General features: G+C 52.6%; 1 protein-coding gene across 2 annotated transcripts in view; it reads right to left on the bottom strand.

Annotated features, from left to right (window-relative positions):
- The window catches only part of CFAP100 (cilia and flagella associated protein 100), a 105,574-nt gene that overhangs the window by 27,734 nt on the left and 54,960 nt on the right, over nt 1-22,880 (bottom strand). The gene's annotated exons all lie outside the window — the stretch shown is intronic.

Below are 22,880 nucleotides of genomic sequence, written 5' to 3' on the forward strand. Positions count from 1 at the left end.
AGGGGGAGCAGTGTAGCAATACGGATTGTCCAGCAATACGGATTGTCCAGCAATACGGATTGTCCAGCAATACGTGGTGTGAATACTGTACAGGGGAGAAGTGTAGTAAAGATGATCGGCCAGCAGAGGGAGCAGTGAACACTGTACAGGGGAGCAGTGGAGTAACGCTGATTACACAGCAGAGGGCGCAGTGAATACTGTACAGGGGAGCAGTGTAGTAATGATTACACAGCAGAGGGCGCAGTGAATACTGTACAGGGGAGAAGTGCAGTAACGCTGATTACACAGCAGAGGGCGCAGTGTATACTGTACAGGGGAGCAGTGCAGTAACGCTGATTACACAGCAGAGGGCGCAGTGAATACTGTACAGGGGAGCAGTGTAGTAATGATTACACAGCAGAGGGCGCAGTGAATACTGTACAGGGGAGAAGTGCAGTAACGCTGATTACACAGCAGAGGGCGCAGTGTATACTGTACAGGGGAGCAGTGCAGTAACGCTGATTACACAGCAGAGGGCGCAGTGAATACTGTACAGGGGAGCAGTGTAGTAATGATTACACAGCAGAGGGCGCAGTGAATACTGTACAGGGGAGCAGTGCAGTAACGCTGATTACACAGCAGAGGGCGCAGTGAATACTGTACAGGGGAGCAGTGTAGTAATGCTGATTACACAGCAGAGGGCGCAGTGAATACTGTACAAGGGAGCAGTGTAGTAATGCTGATTACACAGCAGAGGGAGCAATGAACACTGTACAGGGGAGCAGTGCAGTAACGCTGATTACACAGCAGAGGGCGCAGTGAATACTGTACAGGGGAGCAGTGTAGTAATGCTGATTACACAGCAGAGGGCGCAGTGAATACTGTACAGGGGAGAAGTGTAGTAATGCTGATTACACAGCAGAGGGAGCAGTGAACACTGTACAGGGGAGCAGTGCAGTAACGCTGATTACACAGCAGAGGGCGCAGTGAATACTGTACAGGGGAGCAGTGCAGTAGCGCTGATTACACAGCAGAGGGCGCAGTGAATACTGTACAGGGGAGCAGTGCAGTAACGCTGATTACACAGCAGAGGGCGCAGTGACTACTGTACAGGGGAGCAGTGCAGTAACGCTGATTACACAGCAGAGGGCGCAGTGAATACTGTACAGGGGAGCAGTGCAGTAACGCTGATTACACAGCAGAGGGCGCAGTGAATACTGTACAGGGGAGCAGTGTAGTAATGCTGATTACACAGCAGAGGGCGCAGTGTATACTGTACAGGGGAGCAGTGCAGTAACGCTGATTACACAGCAGAGGGCGCAGTGAACACTGTACAGGGGAGCAGTGCAGTAACGCTGATTAAACAGCAGAGGGCGCAGTGAATACTGTACAGGGGAGCAGTGTAGTAATGATTACACAGCAGAGGGCGCAGTGAATACTGTACAGGGGAGCAGTGTAGTAATGCTGATTACACAGCAGAGGGCGCAGTGAATACTGTACAGGGGAGCAGTGTAGTAATGCTGATTACACAGCAGAGGGAGCAGTGACTACTGTACAGGGGAGCAGTGCAGTAACGCTGATTACACAGCAGAGGGCGCAGTGAATACTGTACAGGGGAGCAGTGCAGTAATGCTGATTACACAGCAGAGGGCGCAGTGACTACTGTACAGGGGAGCAGTGTAGTAATGATTACACAGCAGAGGGCGCAGTGAATACTGTACAGGGGAGCAGTGCAGTAACGCTGATTACACAGCAGAGGGCGCAGTGTATACTGTACAGGGGAGCAGTGCAGTAACGCTGATTACACAGCAGAGGGCGCAGTAAATACTGTACAGGGGAGCAGTGCAGTAACGCTGATTACACAGCAGAGGGCGCAGTGAATACTGTACAGGGGAGCAGTGCAGTAACGCTGATTACACAGCAGAGGGCGCAGTGAATACTGTACAGGGGAGCTGTGCAGTAACGCTGATTACACAGCAGAGGGCGCAGTGAATACTGTACAGGGGAGCAGTGCAGTAACACTGATTACACAGCAGAGGGCGCAGTGACTACTGTACAGGGGAGCAGTGTAGTAATGATTACACAGCAGAGGGCGCAGTGAATACTGTACAGGGGAGCAGTGTAGTAATGCTGATTATACAGCAGAGGGCGCAGTGAATAATGTACAGGGGAGCAGTGCAGTAACGCTGATTACACAGCAGAGGGCGCAGTGAATACTGTTCAGGGGAGCAGTGCAGTAACGCTGATTACACAGCAGAGGGCGCAGTGAATACTGTACAGGGGAGCAGTGCAGTAACGCTGATTACACAGCAGAGGGCGCAGTGACTACTGTACAGGGGAGCAGTGTAGTAATGATTACACAGCAGAGGGCGCAGTGAATACTGTACAGGGGAGCAGTGCAGTAACGCTGATTACACAGCAGAGGGCGCAGTGAATACTGTACAGGGGAGCAGTGTAGTAATGCTGATTACACAGCAGAGTGCGCAGTGAATACTGTACAGGGGAGCAGTGTAGTAATGATTACACAGCAGAGGGCGCAGTGAATACTGTACAGGGGAGCAGTGCAGTAACGCTGATTACACAGCAGAGGGCGCAGTGAATACTGTACAGGGGAGCAGTGTAGTAATGCTGATTACACAGCAGAGGGCGCAGTGAATACTGTACAGGGGAGCAGTGTAGTAATGCTGATTACACAGCAGAGGGAGCAGTGAACACTGTACAGGGGAGCAGTGCAGTAACGCTGATTACACAGCAGAGGGCGCAGTAAATACTGTACAGGGGAGCAGTGTAGTAACGCTGATTACACAGCAGAGGGCGCAGTGAATACTGTACAGGGGAGCAGTGCAGTAACGCTGATTACACAGCAGAGGGCGCAGTGAATACTGTACAGGGGAGCAGTGCAGTAACGCTGATTACACAGCAGAGGGCGCAGTGAATACTGTACAGGGGAGCAGTGCAGTACCGCTGATTACACAGCAGAGGGCGCAGTGAATACTGTACAGGGGAGCAGTGCAGTAGCGCTGATTACACAGCAGAGGGCGCAGTGAATACTGTACAGGGGAGCAGTGCAGTAACGCTGATTACACAGCAGAGGGCGCAGTGAATACTGTACAGGGGAGCAGTGCAGTAACGCTGATTACACAGCAGAGGGCGCAGTGAATACTGTACAGGGGAGCAGTGTAGTAATGCTGATTATACAGCAGAGGGCGCAGTGAATAATGTACAGGGGAGCAGTGCAGTAACGCTGATTACACAGCAGAGGGCGCAGTGAATACTGTTCAGGGGAGCAGTGCAGTAACGCTGATTACACAGCAGAGGGCGCAGTGACTACTGTACAGGGGAGCAGTGTAGTAATGATTACACAGCAGAGGGCGCAGTGAATACTGTACAGGGGAGCAGTGTAGTAATGCTGATTATACAGCAGAGGGCGCAGTGAATAATGTACAGGGGAGCAGTGCAGTAACGCTGATTACACAGCAGAGGGCGCAGTGAATACTGTTCAGGGGAGCAGTGCAGTAACGCTGATTACACAGCAGAGGGCGCAGTGAATACTGTACAGGGGAGCAGTGCAGTAACGCTGATTACACAGCAGAGGGCGCAGTGACTACTGTACAGGGGAGCAGTGTAGTAATGATTACACAGCAGAGGGCGCAGTGAATACTGTACAGGGGAGCAGTGCAGTAACGCTGATTACACAGCAGAGGGCGCAGTGAATACTGTACAGGGGAGCAGTGTAGTAATGCTGATTACACAGCAGAGTGCGCAGTGAATACTGTACAGGGGAGCAGTGTAGTAATAATTACACAGCAGAGGGCGCAGTGAATACTGTACAGGGGAGCAGTGCAGTAACGCTGATTACACAGCAGAGGGCGCAGTGAATACTGTACAGGGGAGCAGTGTAGTAATGCTGATTACACAGCAGAGGGCGCAGTGAATACTGTACAGGGGAGCAGTGTAGTAATGCTGATTACACAGCAGAGGGAGCAGTGAACACTGTACAGGGGAGCAGTGCAGTAACGCTGATTACACAGCAGAGGGCGCAGTAAATACTGTACAGGGGAGCAGTGTAGTAACGCTGATTACACAGCAGAGGGCGCAGTGAATACTGTACAGGGGAGCAGTGCAGTAACGCTGATTACACAGCAGAGGGCGCAGTGAATACTGTACAGGGGAGCAGTGCAGTAACGCTGATTACACAGCAGAGGGTGCAGTGAATACTGTACAGGGGAGCAGTGCAGTACCGCTGATTACACAGCAGAGGGCGCAGTGAATACTGTACAGGGGAGCAGTGCAGTAGCGCTGATTACACAGCAGAGGGCGCAGTGAATACTGTACAGGGGAGCAGTGCAGTAACGCTGATTACACAGCAGAGGGCGCAGTGAATACTGTACAGGGGAGCAGTGCAGTAACGCTGATTACACAGCAGAGGGCGCAGTGAATACTGTACAGGGGAGCAGTGCAGTAACGCTGATTACACAGCAGAGGGCGCAGTGAATACTGTACAGGGGAGCAGTGTAGTAATGCTGATTACACAGCAGAGGGCGCAGTGAATACTGTACAGGGGAGCAGTGTAGTAACGCTGATTACACAGCAGAGGGAGCAATGAACACTGTACAGGGGAGCAGTGCAGTAACGCTGATTACACAGCAGAGGGCGCAGTGAATACTGTACAGGGGAGCAGTGTAGTAATGCTGATTACACAGCAGAGGGCGCAGTGAATACTGTACAGGGGAGCAGTGTAGTAATGCTGATTACACAGCAGAGGGAGCAGTGAACACTGTACAGGGGAGCAGTGCAGTAGCGCTGATTACACAGCAGAGGGCGCAGTGAATACTGTACAGGGGAGCAGTGCAGTAACGCTGATTACACAGCAGAGGGCGCAGTGACTACTGTACAGGGGAGCAGTGCAGTAACGCTGATTACACAGCAGAGGGCGCAGTAAATACTGTACAGGGGAGCAGTGCAGTAACGCTGATTACACAGCAGAGGGCGCAGTGAACACTGTACAGGGGAGCAGTGCAGTAACGCTGATTACACAGCAGATGGCGCAGTGAATACTGTACAGGGGAGCAGTGCAGTAACGCTGATTACACAGTAGAGGGCGCAGTGAATACTGTACAGGGGAGCAGTGCAGTAACGCGGATTACACAGCAGAGGGCGCAGTGAATACTGTACAGGGGAGCAGTGCAGTAATGCTGATTACACAGCAGAGGGCGCAGTAAACACTGTACAGGGGAGCAGTGCAGTAACGCTGATTACACAGCAGAGGGCGCAGTGACTACTGTACAGGGGAGCAGTGTAGTAATGATTACACAGCAGAGGGCGCAGTGACTACTGTACAGGGGAGCAGTGCAGTAATGCTGATTACACAGCAGAGGGCGCAGTGAATACTGTACAGGGGAGCAGTGCAGTAATGCTGATTACACAGCAGAGGGCGCAGTGTATACTGTACAGGGGAGCAGTGTAGTAATGATTACACAGCAGAGGGCGCAGTGAATACTGTACAGGGGAGCAGTGCAGTAACGCTGATTACACAGCAGAGGGCGCAGTGTATACTGTACAGGGGAGCAGTGTAGTAATGATTACACAGCAGAGGGCGCAGTGAATACTGTACAGGGGAGCAGTGCAGTAATGCTGATTACACAGCAGAGGGCGCAGTGTATACTGTACAGGGGAGCAGTGTAGTAATGATTACACAGCAGAGGGCGCAGTGAACACTGTACAGGGGAGCAGTGCAGTAATGCTGATTACACAGCAGAGGGCGCAGTGAATACTGTACAGGGGAGCAGTGCAGTAATGCTGATTACACAGCAGAGGGCGCAGTGAACACTGTAGAGGGGAGCAGTGCAGTAACGCTGATTACACAGCAGAGGGCGCAGTGACTACTGTACAGGGGAGCAGTGTAGTAATGATTACACAGCAGAGGGCGCAGTGAATACTGTACAGGGGATCAGTGCAGTAATGCTGATTACACAGCAGAGGGCGCAGTAACTACTGTACAGGGGAGCAGTGCAGTAACGCTGATTACACAGCAGAGGGCGCAGTGTATACTATACAGGGGAGCAGTGCAGTAATGCTGATTACACAGCAGAGGGCGCAGTGAATACTGTACAGGGGAGCAGTGCAGTAATGCTGATTACACAGCAGAGGGCGCATTGAATACTGTACAGGGGAGCAGTGCAGTAACGCTGATTACACAGCAGAGGGCGCAGTGACTACTGTACAGGGGAGCAGTGTAGTAATGATTACACAGCAGAGGGCGCAGTGAATACTGTACAGGGGAGCAGTGCAGTAACGCTGATTACACAGCAGAGGGCGCAGTGAATACTGTACAGGGGAGCAGTGCAGTAACGCTGATTACACAGCAGAGGGCGCAGTGAATACTGTACAGGGGAGCAGTGCAGTAATGCTGATTACACAGCAGAGGGCGCAGTGAACACTGTACAGGGGAGCAGTGCAGTAACGCTGATTACACAGCAGAGGGCGCAGTGACTACTGTACAGGGGAGCAGTGTAGTAATGATTACACAGCAGAGGGCGCAGTGAATACTGTACAGGGGAGCTGTGCAGTAACGCTGATTACACAGCAGAGGGTGCAGTAAATACTGTACAGGGGAGCAGTGCAGTAACGCTGATTACACAGCAGAGGGCGCAGTGAATACTGTACAGGGGAGCAGTGCAGTAACGCTGATTACACAGCAGAGGGCGCAGTGAATACTGTACAGGGGAGCAGTGCAGTAACGCTGATTACACAGCAGAGGGCGCAGTGAATACTGTACAGGGGAGCACTGCAGTAACGCTGATTACACAGCAGAGGGCGCAGTGACTACTGAACAGGGGAGCAGTGAGGTAACGCTGATTACACAGCAGAGGGCGCAGTGAATACTGTACAGGGGAGCAGTGCAGTAACGCTGATTACACAGCAGAGGGCGCAGTGAATACTGTACAGGGGAGCAGTGCAGTAACGCTGATTGTACAGCAGAGGGCGCAGTGAATACTGTACAGGGGAGCAGTGCAGTAACGCTGATTGCACAGCAGAGGGCGCAGTGAATACTCTACAGGGGAGCAGTGCAGTAACGCTGATTGCACAGCAAAGGGCGCAGTGAATACTGTACAGGGGAGCAGTGCAGTAACGCTGATTACACAGCAGAGGGCGCAGTGAATACTGTACAGGGGAGCAGTGCAGTAACGCTGATTACACAGCAGAGGGCGCAGTGAATACTGTACAGGGGAGCAGTGCAGTAACACTGATTGCACAGCAGAGGGCGCAGTGAATACTGTACAGGGGAGCAGTGCAGTAACGCTGATTACACAGCAGAGGGCGCAGTGAATACTGTACAGGGGAGCAGTGCAGTAACGCTGATTACACAGCAGTGGGCGCAGTGAATACTGTACAGGGGAGCAGTGCAGTGACGCTGATTACACAGCAGAGGGCGCAGTGACTACTGTACAGGGGAGCAGTGCAGTAACGCTGATTACACAGCAGAGGGCGCAGTGAATACTGTACAGGGGAGCAGTGCAGTAACGCTGATTGCACAGCAGTGGGCGCAGTGAATACTGTACAGGGGAGCAGTGCAGTAATGCTGATTACACAGCAGAGGGCGCAGTGAATACTGTACAGGGGAGCAGTGCAGTAACGCTGATTACACAGCAGAGGGCGCAGTGAACACTGTACAGGGGAGCAGTGTAGTAATGCTGATTACACAGCAGAGGGCGCAGTGAATACTGTACAGGGGAGCAGTGCAGTAACGCTGATTACACAGCAGAGGGCGCAGTGAATACTGTACAGGGGAGCAGTGCAGTAACGCTGATTACACAGCAGAGGGCGCAGTGAATACTGTACAGGGGAGCAGTGCAGTAACGCTGATTACACAGCAGAGGGCGCAGTGAACACTGTACAGGGGAGCAGTGTAGTAACTCTGATTACACAGCAGAGGGCGCAGTGACTACTGTACAGGGGAGCAGTGTAGTAATGATTACACAGCAGAGGGCGCAGTGAATACTGTACAGGGGAGTAGCGCAGTAACGCTGATTACACAGCAGAGGGCGCAGTGAATACTGTACAGGGGAGCAGTGTAGTAATGCTGATTACACAGCAGAGGGCGCAGTGAACACTGTACAGGGGAACAGTGTAGTAATGCTGATTACACAGCAGAGGGAGCAGTGAACACTGTACAGGGGAGCAGTGCAATAACGCTGATTACACAGCAGAGGGCGCAGTGAATACTGTACAGGGGAGCAGTGCAGTAGCGCTGATTACACAGCAGAGGGCGCAGTGAATACTGTACAGGGGAGCAGTGCAGTAACGCTGATTACACAGCAGAGGGCGCAGTGACTACTGTACAGGGGAGCAGTGCAGTAATGCTGGTTACACACCAGAGGGCGCAGTGAATACTGTACAGGGGAGCAGTGCAGTAACGCTGATTACACAGCAGAGGGCGCAGTGAATACTGTACAGGGGAGCAGTGCAGTAACGCTGATTACACAGCAGAGGGCGCAGTGACTACTGTACAGGGGAGCAGTGTAGTAATGATTACACAGCAGAGGGCGCAGTGAATACTGTACAGGAGAGCAGTGCAGTAACGCTGATTACACAGCAGAGGGCGCAGTGAATACTGTACAGGGGAGCAGTGTAGTAATGCTGATTACACAGCAGAGGGAGCAGTGAACACTGTACAGGGGAGCAGTGCAGTAACGCTGATTACACAGCAGAGGGCGCAGTAAATACTGTACAGGGGAGCAGTGTAGTAATGATTACACAGCAGAAGGCGCAGTGAATACTGTACAGGGGAGCAGTGCAGTAGCGCTGATTACACAGCAGAGGGCGCAGTGAATACTGTACAGGGGAGCAGTGCAGTAACGCTGATTACACAGCAGAGGGCGCAGTGAATACTGTACAGGGGAGCAGTGCAGTAACGCTGATTACACAGCAGAGGGTGCAGTGACTACTGTACAGGGGAGCAGTGTAGTAATGATTACACAGCAGAGGGCGCAGTGAATACTGTACAGGGGAGCAGTGCAGTAACGCTGATTACACAGCAGAGGGCGCAGTGAATACTGTACAGGGGAGCAGTGTAGTAATTCTGATAACACAGCAGAGGGAGCAGTGAACACTGTACAGGGGAGCAGTGCAGTAACGCTGATTACACAGCAGAGGGCGCAGTGAATACTGTACAGGGGAGCAGTGCAGTAAAGCTGATTACACAGCAGAGGGCGCAGTGACTACTGTACAGGGGAGCAGTGCAGTAACGCTGATTACACAGCAGAGGGCGCAGTGAATACTGTACAGGGGAGCAGTGCAGTAACGCTGATTACACAGCAGAGGGCGCAGTGAATACTGCACAGGGGAGCAGTGCAGTAACGCTGATTACACAGCAGAGGGCGCAGTGAATACTGTACAGGGGAGCAGTGTAGTAATGATTACACAGCAGAGGGCGCAGTGAATACTGTACAGAGGAGCTTTGCAGTAACGCTGATTACACAGCAGAGGGCGCAGTGAATACTGTACAGGGGAGCAGTGCAGTAACGCTGATTACACAGCAGAGGGAGCAGTGACTACTGTACAGGGGAGCAGTGTAGTAATGATTACACAGCAGAGGGCGCAGTGAACACTGTACAGGGGAGCAGTGCAGTAATGCTGATTACACAGCAGAGGGCGCAGTGAACACTGTACAGGGGAGCAGTGGAGTAATGCTGATTACACAGCAGAGGGCGCAGTGAACATTGTACAGGGGAGCAGTGCAGTAACGCTGATTACACAGCAGAGGGCGCAGTGACTACTGTACAGGGGAGCAGTGTAGTAATGATTACACAGCAGAGGGCGCAGTGAATACTGTACAGGGGAGCAGTGCAGTAACGCTGATTACACAGCAGAGGGCGCAGTGAATACTGTACAGGGGAGCAGTGCAGTAACGCTGATTACACAGCAGAGGGCGCAGTGAACACTGTACAGGGGAGCAGTGCAGTAACGCTGATTACACAGCAGAGGGCGCAGTGAATACTGTACAGGGGAGCAGTGCAGTAACGCTGATTACACAGCAGAGGGCGCAGTGAACACTGTACAGGGGAGCAGTGCAGTAACGCTGATTACACAGCAGAGGGCGCAGTGAATACTGTACAGGGGAGCAGTGCAGTAATGCTGATTACACAGCAGAGGGCGCAGTGAACACTGTACAGGGGAGCAGTGCAGTAATGCTGATTACACAGCAGAGGGCGCAGTGACTACTGTACAGGGGAGCAGTGTAGTAATGATTACACAGCAGAGGGCGCAGTGAATACTGTACAGGGGAGCTGTGCAGTAACGCTGATTACACAGCAGAGGGCGCAGTAAATACTGTACAGGGGAGCAGTGCAGTAACGCTGATTACACAGCAGAGGGCGCAGTGAATACTGTACAGGGGAGCAGTGCAGTAACGCTGATTACACAGCAGAGGGCGCAGTGAATACTGTACAGGGGAGCAGTGCAGTAACACTGATTACACAGCAGAGGGCGCAGTGAATACTGTACAGGGGAGCACTGCAGTAACGCTGATTACACAGCAGAGGGCGCAGTGACTACTGAACAGGGGAGCAGTGAGGTAACGCTGATTACACAGCAGAGGGCGCAGTGAATACTGTACTGGGGAGCAGTGCAGTAACGCTGATTACACAGCAGAGGGCGCAGTGAATACTGTACAGGGGAGCAGTGCAGTAACGCTGATTGTACAGCAGAGGGCGCAGTGAATACTGTACAGGGGAGCAGTGCAGTAACGCTGATTGCACAGCAGAGGGCGCAGTGAATACTCTACAGGGGAGCAGTGCAGTAACGCTGATTGCACAGCAAAGGGCGCAGTGAATACTGTACAGGGGAGCAGTGCAGTAACGCTGATTACACAGCAGAGGGCGCAGTGAATACTGTACAGGGGAGCAGTGCAGTAACGCTGATTACACAGCAGAGGGCGCAGTGAATACTGTACAGGGGAGCAGTGCAGTAACACTGATTGCACAGCAGAGGGCGCAGTGAATACTGTACAGGGGAGCAGTGCAGTAACGCTGATTACACAGCAGAGGGCGCAGTGAATACTGTACAGGGGAGCAGTGCAGTAACGCTGATTACACAGCAGAGGGCGCAGTGAATACTGTACAGGGGAGCAGTGCAGTGACGCTGATTACACAGCAGAGGGCGCAGTGACTACTGTACAGGGGAGCAGTGCAGTAACGCTGATTACACAGCAGAGGGCGCAGTGAATACTGTACAGGGGAGCAGTGCAGTAACGCTGATTGCACAGCAGTGGGCGCAGTGAATACTGTACAGGGGAGCAGTGCAGTAACGCTGATTACACAGCAGAGGGCGCAGTGAACACTGTACAGGGGAGCAGTGCAGTAACGCTGACTACACAGCAGAGGGCGCAGTGAACACTGTACAGGGGAGCAGTGTAGTAATGCTGATTACACAGCAGAGGGCGCAGTGAATACTGTACAGGGGAGCAGTGCAGTAACGCTGATTACACAGCAGAGGGCGCAGTGAATACTGTACAGGGGAGCAGTGCAGTAACGCTGATTACACAGCAGAGGGCGCAGTGAATACTGTACAGGGGAGCAGTGCAGTAACGCTGATTACACAGCAGAGGGCGCAGTGAACACTGTACAGGGGAGCAGTGTAGTAATGCTGATTACACAGCAGAGGGCGCAGTGAACACTGTACAGGGGAGCAGTGTAGTAATGCTGATTACACAGCAGAGGGAGCAGTGAACACTGTACAGGGGAGCAGTGCAATAACGCTGATTACACAGCAGAGGGCGCAGTGAATACTGTACAGGGGAGCAGTGCAGTAGCGCTGATTACACAGCAGAGGGCGCAGTGAATACTGTACAGGGGAGCAGTGCAGTGTCGCTGATTACACAGCAGAGGGCGCAGTGACTACTGTACAGGGGAGCAGTGCAGTAACGCTGATTACACACCAGAGGGCGCAGTGAATACTGTACAGGGGAGCAGTGCAGTAACGCTGATTACACAGCAGAGGGCGCAGTGAATACTGTACAGGGGAGCAGTGCAGTAACGCTGATTACACAGCAGAGGGCGCAGTGAATACTGTACAGGGGAGCAGTGCAGTAACGCTGATTACACAGCAGAGGGCGCAGTGACTACTGTACAGGGGAGCAGTGTAGTAATGATTACACAGCAGAGGGCGCAGTGAATACTGTACAGGAGAGCAGTGCAGTAACGCTGATTACACAGCAGAGGGGGCAGTGAATACTGTACAGGGGAGCAGTGTAGTAATGCTGATTACACAGCAGAGGGAGCAGTGAACACTGTACAGGGGAGCAGTGCAGTAACGCTGATTACACAGCAGAGGGCGCAGTAAATACTGTACAGGGGAGCAGTGTAGTAATGATTACACAGCAGAAGGCGCAGTGAATGCTGTACAGGGGAGCAGTGCAGTAGCGCTGATTACACAGCAGAGGGCGCAGTGAATACTGTACAGGGGAGCAGTGCAGTAACGCTGATTACACAGCAGAGGGCGCAGTGAATACTGTACAGGGGAGCAGTGCAGTAACGCTGATTACACAGCAGAGGGCGCAGTGACTACTGTACAGGGGAGCAGTGTAGTAATGATTACACAGCAGAGGGCGCAGTGAATACTGTACAGGAGAGCAGTGCAGTAACGCTGATTACACAGCAGAGGGCGCAGTGAATACTGTACAGGGGAGCAGTGTAGTAATTCTGATAACACAGCAGAGGGAGCAGTGAACACTGTACAGGGGAGCAGTGCAGTAACGCTGATTACACAGCAGAGGGCGCAGTAAATACTGTACAGGGGAGCAGTGTAGTAATGATTACACAGCAGAGGGCGCAGTGAATACTGTACAGGGGAGCAGTGCAGTAGCGCTGATTACACAGCAGAGGGCGCAGTGAATACTGTACAGGGGAGCAGTGCAGTAACGCTGATTACACAGCAGAGGGCGCAGTGACTACTGTACAGGGGAGCAGTGCAGTAACGCTGATTACACAGCAGAGGGCGCAGTGAATACTGTACAGGGGAGCAGTGCAGTAACGCTGATTACACAGCAGAGGGCGCAGTGAATACTGCACAGGGGAGCAGTGCAGTAACGCTGATTACACAGCAGAGGGCGCAGTGAATACTGTACAGGGGAGCAGTGTAGTAATGATTACACAGCAGAGGGCGCAGTGAATACTGTACAGGGGAGCAGTGCAGTAACGCTGATTACACAGCAGAGGGCACAGTGAATACTGTACAGGGGAGCAGTGCAGTAACGCTGATTACACAGCAGAGTGCGCAGTGAATACTGTACAGAGGAGCTTTGCAGTAACGCTGATTACACAGCAGAGGGCGCAGTGAATACTGTACAGGGGAGCAGTGCAGTAACGCTGATTACACAGCAGAGGGCGCAGTGACTACTGTACAGGGGAGCAGTGTAGTAATGATTACACAGCAGAGGGCGCAGTGAACACTGTACAGGGGAGCAGTGCAGTAATGCTGATTACACAGCAGAGGGCGCAGTGAACACTGTACAGGGGAGCAGTGGAGTAATGCTGATTACACAGCAGAGGGCGCAGTGAACATTGTACATGGGAGCAGTGCAGTAACGCTGATTACACAGCAGAGGGCGCAGTGACTACTGTACAGGGGAGCAGTGTAGTAATGATTACACAGCAGAGGGCGCAGTGAATACTGTACAGGGGAGCAGTGCAGTAACGCTGATTACACAGCAGAGGGCGCAGTGAATACTGTACAGGGGAGCAGTGCAGTAACGCTGATTACACAGCAGAGGGTGCAGTGAACACTGTACAGGGGAGCAGTGCAGTAACGCTGATTACACAGCAGAGGGCGCAGTGACTACTGTACAGGGGAGCAGTGTAGTAATGATTACACAGCAGAGGGCGCAGTGAATACTGTACAGGGGAGCAGTGCAGTAACGCTGATTACACAGCAGAGGGCGCAGTGAATACTGTACAGGGGAGCAATGCAGTAACGCTGATTACACAGCAGAGGGCGCAGTGAATACTGTACAGGGGAGCAGTGCAGTAACGCTGATTACACAGCAGAGGGCGCAGTGAATACTGTACAGGGGAGCAGTGTAGTAATGCTGATTACACAGCAGAGGGCGCAGTGAATACTGTACAGGGGAGCAGTGTAGTAATGCTGATTACACAGCAGAGGGAGATGTGAACACTGTACAGGGGAGCAGTGCAGTAACGCTGATTACACAGCAGAGGGCGCAGTGAACACTGTACAGGGGAGCAGTGCAGTAACGCTGATTACACAGCAGAGGGCGCAGTGACTACTGTACAGGGGAGCAGTGCAGTAACGCTGATTACACAGCAGAGGGCGCAGTGAACACTGTACAGGGGAGCAGTGTAGTAATGCTGATTACACAGCAGAGGGCGCAGTGAATACTGTACAGGGGAGCAGTGCAGTAACGCTGATTGTACAGCAGAGGGCGCAGTGAATACTGTACAGGGGAGCAGTGCAGTAACGCTGATTGCACAGCAGAGGGCGCAGTGAATACTCTACAGGGGAGCAGTGCAGTAACGCTGATTGCACAGCAAAGGGCGCAGTGAATACTGTACAGGGGAGCAGTGCAGTAACGCTGATTACACAGCAGAGGGCGCAGTGAATACTGTACAGGGGAGCAGTGCAGTAACGCTGATTACACAGCAGAGGGCGCAGTGAATACTGTACAGGGGAGCAGTGCAGTAACACTGATTGCACAGCAGAGGGCGCAGTGAATACTGTACAGGGGAGCAGTGCAGTAACGCTGATTACACAGCAGAGGGCGCAGTGAATACTGTACAGGGGAGCAGTGCAGTAACGCTGATTACACAGCAGTGGGCGCAGTGAATACTGTACAGGGGAGCAGTGCAGTGACGCTGATTACACAGCAGAGGGCGCAGTGACTACTGTACAGGGGAGCAGTGCAGTAACGCTGATTACACAGCAGAGGGCGCAGTGAATACTGTACAGGGGAGCAGTGCAGTAACGCTGATTGCACAGCAGTGGGCGCAGTGAATACTGTACAGGGGAGCAGTGCAGTAATGCTGATTACACAGCAGAGGGCGCAGTGAATACTGTACAGGGGAGCAGTGCAGTAACGCTGATTACACAGCAGAGGGCGCAGTGAACACTGTACAGGGGAGCAGTGTAGTAATGCTGATTACACAGCAGAGGGCGCAGTGAATACTGTACAGGGGAGCAGTGCAGTAACGCTGATTACACAGCAGAGGGCGCAGTGAATACTGTACAGGGGAGCAGTGCAGTAACGCTGATTACACAGCAGAGGGCGCAGTGAATACTGTACAGGGGAGCAGTGCAGTAACGCTGATTACACAGCAGAGGGCGCAGTGAACACTGTACAGGGGAGCAGTGTAGTAACTCTGATTACACAGCAGAGGGCGCAGTGACTACTGTACAGGGGAGCAGTGTAGTAATGATTACACAGCAGAGGGCGCAGTGAATACTGTACAGGGGAGTAGCGCAGTAACGCTGATTACACAGCAGAGGGCGCAGTGAATACTGTACAGGGGAGCAGTGTAGTAATGCTGATTACACAGCAGAGGGCGCAGTGAACACTGTACAGGGGAACAGTGTAGTAATGCTGATTACACAGCAGAGGGAGCAGTGAACACTGTACAGGGGAGCAGTGCAATAACGCTGATTACACAGCAGAGGGCGCAGTGAATACTGTACAGGGGAGCAGTGCAGTAGCGCTGATTACACAGCAGAGGGCGCAGTGAATACTGTACAGGGGAGCAGTGCAGTAACGCTGATTACACAGCAGAGGGCGCAGTGACTACTGTACAGGGGAGCAGTGCAGTAATGCTGATTACACACCAGAGGGCGCAGTGAATACTGTACAGGGGAGCAGTGCAGTAACGCTGATTACACAGCAGAGGGCGCAGTGAATACTGTACAGGGGAGCAGTGCAGTAACGCTGATTACACAGCAGAGGGCGCAGTGACTACTGTACAGGGGAGCAGTGTAGTAATGATTACACAGCAGAGGGCGCAGTGAATACTGTACAGGAGAGCAGTGCAGTAACGCTGATTACACAGCAGAGGGCGCAGTGAATACTGTACAGGGGAGCAGTGTAGTAATGCTGATTACACAGCAGAGGGAGCAGTGAACACTGTACAGGGGAGCAGTGCAGTAACGCTGATTACACAGCAGAGGGCGCAGTAAATACTGTACAGGGGAGCAGTGTAGTAATGATTACACAGCAGAAGGCGCAGTGAATACTGTACAGGGGAGCAGTGCAGTAGCGCTGATTACACAGCAGAGGGCGCAGTGAATACTGTACAGGGGAGCAGTGCAGTAACGCTGATTACACAGCAGAGGGCGCAGTGAATACTGTACAGGGGAGCAGTGCAGTAACGCTGATTACACAGCAGAGGGTGCAGTGACTACTGTACAGGGGAGCAGTGTAGTAATGATTACACAGCAGAGGGCGCAGTGAATACTGTACAGGGGAGCAGTGCAGTAACGCTGATTACACAGCAGAGGGCGCAGTGAATACTGTACAGGGGAGCAGTGTAGTAATTCTGATAACACAGCAGAGGGAGCAGTGAACACTGTACAGGGGAGCAGTGCAGTAACGCTGATTACACAGCAGAGGGCGCAGTGAATACTGTACAGGGGAGCAGTGCAGTAAAGCTGATTACACAGCAGAGGGCGCAGTGACTACTGTACAGGGGAGCAGTGCAGTAACGCTGATTACACAGCAGAGGGCGCAGTGAATACTGTACAGGGGAGCAGTGCAGTAACGCTGATTACACAGCAGAGGGCGCAGTGAATACTGCACAGGGGAGCAGTGCAGTAACGCTGATTACACAGCAGAGGGCGCAGTGAATACTGTACAGGGGAGCAGTGTAGTAATGATTACACAGCAGAGGGCGCAGTGAATACTGTACAGAGGAGCTTTGCAGTAACGCTGATTACACAGCAGAGGGCGCAGTGAATACTGTACAGGGGAGCAGTGCAGTAACGCTGATTACACAGCAGAGGGAGCAGTGACTACTGTACAGGGGAGCAGTGTAGTAATGATTACACAGCAGAGGGCGCAGTGAACACTGTACAGGGGAGCAGTGCAGTAATGCTGATTACACAGCAGAGGGCGCAGTGAACACTGTACAGGGGAGCAGTGGAGTAATGCTGATTACACAGCAGAGGGCGCAGTGAACATTGTACAGGGGAGCAGTGCAGTAACGCTGATTACACAGCAGAGGGCGCAGTGACTACTGTACAGGGGAGCAGTGTAGTAATGATTACACAGCAGAGGGCGCAGTGAATACTGTACAGGGGAGCAGTGCAGTAACGCTGATTACACAGCAGAGGGCGCAGTGAATACTGTACAGGGGAGCAGTGCAGTAACGCTGATTACACAGCAGAGGGCGCAGTGAACACTGTACAGGGGAGCAGTGCAGTAACGCTGATTACACAGCAGAGGGCGCAGTGAATACTGTACAGGGGAGCAGTGCAGTAACGCTGATTACACAGCAGAGGGCGCAGTGAACACTGTACAGGGGAGCAGTGCAGTAACGCTGATTACACAGCAGAGGGCGCAGTGAATACTGTACAGGGGAGCAGTGCAGTAATGCTGATTACACAGCAGAGGGCGCAGTGAACACTGTACAGGGGAGCAGTGCAGTAATGCTGATTACACAGCAGAGGGCGCAGTGACTACTGTACAGGGGAGCAGTGTAGTAATGATTACACAGCAGAGGGCGCAGTGAATACTGTACAGGGGAGCTGTGCAGTAACGCTGATTACACAGCAGAGGGCGCAGTAAATACTGTACAGGGGAGCAGTGCAGTAACGCTGATTACACAGCAGAGGGCGCAGTGAATACTGTACAGGGGAGCAGTGCAGTAACGCTGATTACACAGCAGAGGGCGCAGTGAATACTGTACAGGGGAGCAGTGCAGTAACACTGATTACACAGCAGAGGGCGCAGTGAATACTGTACAGGGGAGCACTGCAGTAACGCTGATTACACAGCAGAGGGCGCAGTGACTACTGAACAGGGGAGCAGTGAGGTAACGCTGATTACACAGCAGAGGGCGCAGTGAATACTGTACTGGGGAGCAGTGCAGTAACGCTGATTACACAGCAGAGGGCGCAGTGAATACTGTACAGGGGAGCAGTGCAGTAACGCTGATTGTACAGCAGAGGGCGCAGTGAATACTGTACAGGGGAGCAGTGCAGTAACGCTGATTGCACAGCAGAGGGCGCAGTGAATACTCTACAGGGGAGCAGTGCAGTAACGCTGATTGCACAGCAAAGGGCGCAGTGAATACTGTACAGGGGAGCAGTGCAGTAACGCTGATTACACAGCAGAGGGCGCAGTGAATACTGTACAGGGGAGCAGTGCAGTAACGCTGATTACACAGCAGAGGGCGCAGTGAATACTGTACAGGGGAGCAGTGCAGTAACACTGATTGCACAGCAGAGGGCGCAGTGAATACTGTACAGGGGAGCAGTGCAGTAACGCTGATTACACAGCAGAGGGCGCAGTGAATACTGTACAGGGGAGCAGTGCAGTAACGCTGATTACACAGCAGAGGGCGCAGTGAATACTGTACAGGGGAGCAGTGCAGTGACGCTGATTACACAGCAGAGGGCGCAGTGACTACTGTACAGGGGAGCAGTGCAGTAACGCTGATTACACAGCAGAGGGCGCAGTGAATACTGTACAGGGGAGCAGTGCAGTAACGCTGATTGCACAGCAGTGGGCGCAGTGAATACTGTACAGGGGAGCAGTGCAGTAACGCTGATTACACAGCAGAGGGCGCAGTGAACACTGTACAGGGGAGCAGTGCAGTAACGCTGACTACACAGCAGAGGGCGCAGTGAACACTGTACAGGGGAGCAGTGTAGTAATGCTGATTACACAGCAGAGGGCGCAGTGAATACTGTACAGGGGAGCAGTGCAGTAACGCTGATTACACAGCAGAGGGCGCAGTGAATACTGTACAGGGGAGCAGTGCAGTAACGCTGATTACACAGCAGAGGGCGCAGTGAATACTGTACAGGGGAGCAGTGCAGTAACGCTGATTACACAGCAGAGGGCGCAGTGAACACTGTACAGGGGAGCAGTGTAGTAATGCTGATTACACAGCAGAGGGCGCAGTGAACACTGTACAGGGGAGCAGTGTAGTAATGCTGATTACACAGCAGAGGGAGCAGTGAACACTGTACAGGGGAGCAGTGCAATAACGCTGATTACACAGCAGAGGGCGCAGTGAATACTGTACAGGGGAGCAGTGCAGTAGCGCTGATTACACAGCAGAGGGCGCAGTGAATACTGTACAGGGGAGCAGTGCAGTGTCGCTGATTACACAGCAGAGGGCGCAGTGACTACTGTACAGGGGAGCAGTGCAGTAACGCTGATTACACACCAGAGGGCGCAGTGAATACTGTACAGGGGAGCAGTGCAGTAACGCTGATTACACAGCAGAGGGCGCAGTGAATACTGTACAGGGGAGCAGTGCAGTAACGCTGATTACACAGCAGAGGGCGCAGTGAATACTGTACAGGGGAGCAGTGCAGTAACGCTGATTACACAGCAGAGGGCGCAGTGACTACTGTACAGGGGAGCAGTGTAGTAATGATTACACAGCAGAGGGCGCAGTGAATACTGTACAGGAGAGCAGTGCAGTAACGCTGATTACACAGCAGAGGGGGCAGTGAATACTGTACAGGGGAGCAGTGTAGTAATGCTGATTACACAGCAGAGGGAGCAGTGAACACTGTACAGGGGAGCAGTGCAGTAACGCTGATTACACAGCAGAGGGCGCAGTAAATACTGTACAGGGGAGCAGTGTAGTAATGATTACACAGCAGAAGGCGCAGTGAATACTGTACAGGGGAGCAGTGCAGTAGCGCTGATTACACAGCAGAGGGCGCAGTGAATACTGTACAGGGGAGCAGTGCAGTAACGCTGATTACACAGCAGAGGGCGCAGTGAATACTGTACAGGGGAGCAGTGCAGTAACGCTGATTACACAGCAGAGGGCGCAGTGACTACTGTACAGGGGAGCAGTGTAGTAATGATTACACAGCAGAGGGCGCAGTGAATACTGTACAGGAGAGCAGTGCAGTAACGCTGATTACACAGCAGAGGGCGCAGTGAATACTGTACAGGGGAGCAGTGTAGTAATTCTGATAACACAGCAGAGGGAGCAGTGAACACTGTACAGGGGAGCAGTGCAGTAACGCTGATTACACAGCAGAGGGCGCAGTAAATACTGTACAGGGGAGCAGTGTAGTAATGATTACACAGCAGAGGGCGCAGTGAATACTGTACAGGGGAGCAGTGCAGTAGCGCTGATTACACAGCAGAGGGCGCAGTGAATACTGTACAGGGGAGCAGTGCAGTAACGCTGATTACACAGCAGAGGGCGCAGTGACTACTGTACAGGGGAGCAGTGCAGTAACGCTGATTACACAGCAGAGGGCGCAGTGAATACTGTACAGGGGAGCAGTGCAGTAACGCTGATTACACAGCAGAGGGCGCAGTGAATACTGCACAGGGGAGCAGTGCAGTAACGCTGATTACACAGCAGAGGGCGCAGTGAATACTGTACAGGGGAGCAGTGTAGTAATGATTACACAGCAGAGGGCGCAGTGAATACTGTACAGGGGAGCAGTGCAGTAACGCTGATTACACAGCAGAGGGCACAGTGAATACTGTACAGGGGAGCAGTGCAGTAACGCTGATTACACAGCAGAGTGCGCAGTGAATACTGTACAGAGGAGCTTTGCAGTAACGCTGATTACACAGCAGAGGGCGCAGTGAATACTGTACAGGGGAGCAGTGCAGTAACGCTGATTACACAGCAGAGGGCGCAGTGACTACTGTACAGGGGAGCAGTGTAGTAATGATTACACAGCAGAGGGCGCAGTGAACACTGTACAGGGGAGCAGTGCAGTAATGCTGATTACACAGCAGAGGGCGCAGTGAACACTGTACAGGGGAGCAGTGGAGTAATGCTGATTACACAGCAGAGGGCGCAGTGAACATTGTACATGGGAGCAGTGCAGTAACGCTGATTACACAGCAGAGGGCGCAGTGACTACTGTACAGGGGAGCAGTGTAGTAATGATTACACAGCAGAGGGCGCAGTGAATACTGTACAGGGGAGCAGTGCAGTAACGCTGATTACACAGCAGAGGGCGCAGTGAATACTGTACAGGGGAGCAGTGCAGTAACGCTGATTACACAGCAGAGGGTGCAGTGAACACTGTACAGGGGAGCAGTGCAGTAACGCTGATTACACAGCAGAGGGCGCAGTGACTACTGTACAGGGGAGCAGTGTAGTAATGATTACACAGCAGAGGGCGCAGTGAATACTGTACAGGGGAGCAGTGCAGTAACGCTGATTACACAGCAGAGGGCGCAGTGAATACTGTACAGGGGAGCAATGCAGTAACGCTGATTACACAGCAGAGGGCGCAGTGAATACTGTACAGGGGAGCAGTGCAGTAACGCTGATTACACAGCAGAGGGCGCAGTGAATACTGTACAGGGGAGCAGTGTAGTAATGCTGATTACACAGCAGAGGGCGCAGTGAATACTGTACAGGGGAGCAGTGTAGTAATGCTGATTACACAGCAGAGGGAGATGTGAACACTGTACAGGGGAGCAGTGCAGTAACGCTGATTACACAGCAGAGGGCGCAGTGAACACTGTACAGGGGAGCAGTGCAGTAACGCTGATTACACAGCAGAGGGCGCAGTGACTACTGTACAGGGGAGCAGTGCAGTAACGCTGATTACACAGCAGAGGGCGCAGTGAACACTGTACAGGGGAGCAGTGTAGTAATGCTGATTACACAGCAGAGGGCGCAGTGACTACTGTACAGGGGAGAAGTGTAGTAATGATTACACAGCAGAGGGAGCAGTGAATACTGTACAGGGGAGCAGTGCAGTAACGCTGATTACACAGCAGAGGGCGTAGTGAATACTGTACAGGGGAGCAGTGTAGTAATGCCGATTACACAGCAGAGGGAGCAGTGAACACTGTACAGTGGAGCAGTGCAGTAACGCTGATTACACAGCAGAGGGCGCAGTGAATACTGTACAGGGGAGCAGTGCAGTAGCGCTGATTACACAGCAGAGGGCGCAGTGAATACTGTACAGGGGAGCAGTGCAGTAACGCTGATTACACAGCAGAGGGCGCAGTGACTACTGTACAGGGGAGCAGTGCAGTAACGCTGATTACACAGCAGAGGGCGCAGTGAATACTGTACAGGGGAGCAGTGCAGTAACGCTGATTACACAGCAGAGGGCGCAGTGAATACTGTACAGGGGAGCAGTGCAGTAACGCTGATTACACAGCAGAGGGCGCAGTGAATACTGTACAGGGGAGCAGTGCAGTAACGCTGATTACACAGCAGAGGGCGCAGTGAATACTGTACAGGGGAGCAGTGCAGTAACGCTGATTACACAGCAGAGGGCGCAGTGACTACTGTACAGGGGAGCAGTGTAGTAATGATTACACAGCAGAGGGCGCAGTGAATACTGTACAGGGGAGCAGTGCAGTAACGCTGATTACACAGCAGAGGGCGCAGTGAATACTGTACAGGGGAGCAGTGTAGTAATGCTGATTACACAGCAGAGGGCGCAGTGAATACTGTACAGGGGAGCAGTGTAGTAATGCTGATTACAGAGCAGAGGGAGCAGTGAACACTGTACAGGGGAGCAGTGCAGTAACGCTGATTACACAGCAGAGGGCGCAGTAAATACTGTACAGGGGAGCAGTGTAGTAATGCTGATTACACAGCAGAGGGCGCAGTGAATACTGTACAGGGGAGCAGTGTAGTAATGCTGATTACAGAGCAGAGGGAGCAGTGAACACTGTACAGGGGAGCAGTGCAGTAACGCTGATTACACAGCAGAGGGCG

The sequence above is a fragment of the Dendrobates tinctorius genome, unplaced genomic scaffold (genome assembly GCF_039654945.1).
Source record: "Dendrobates tinctorius isolate UK_male_01 unplaced genomic scaffold, ASM3965494v1 ptg000041l, whole genome shotgun sequence".
Lineage (NCBI taxonomy): Eukaryota > Metazoa > Chordata > Amphibia > Anura > Dendrobatidae > Dendrobates > Dendrobates tinctorius.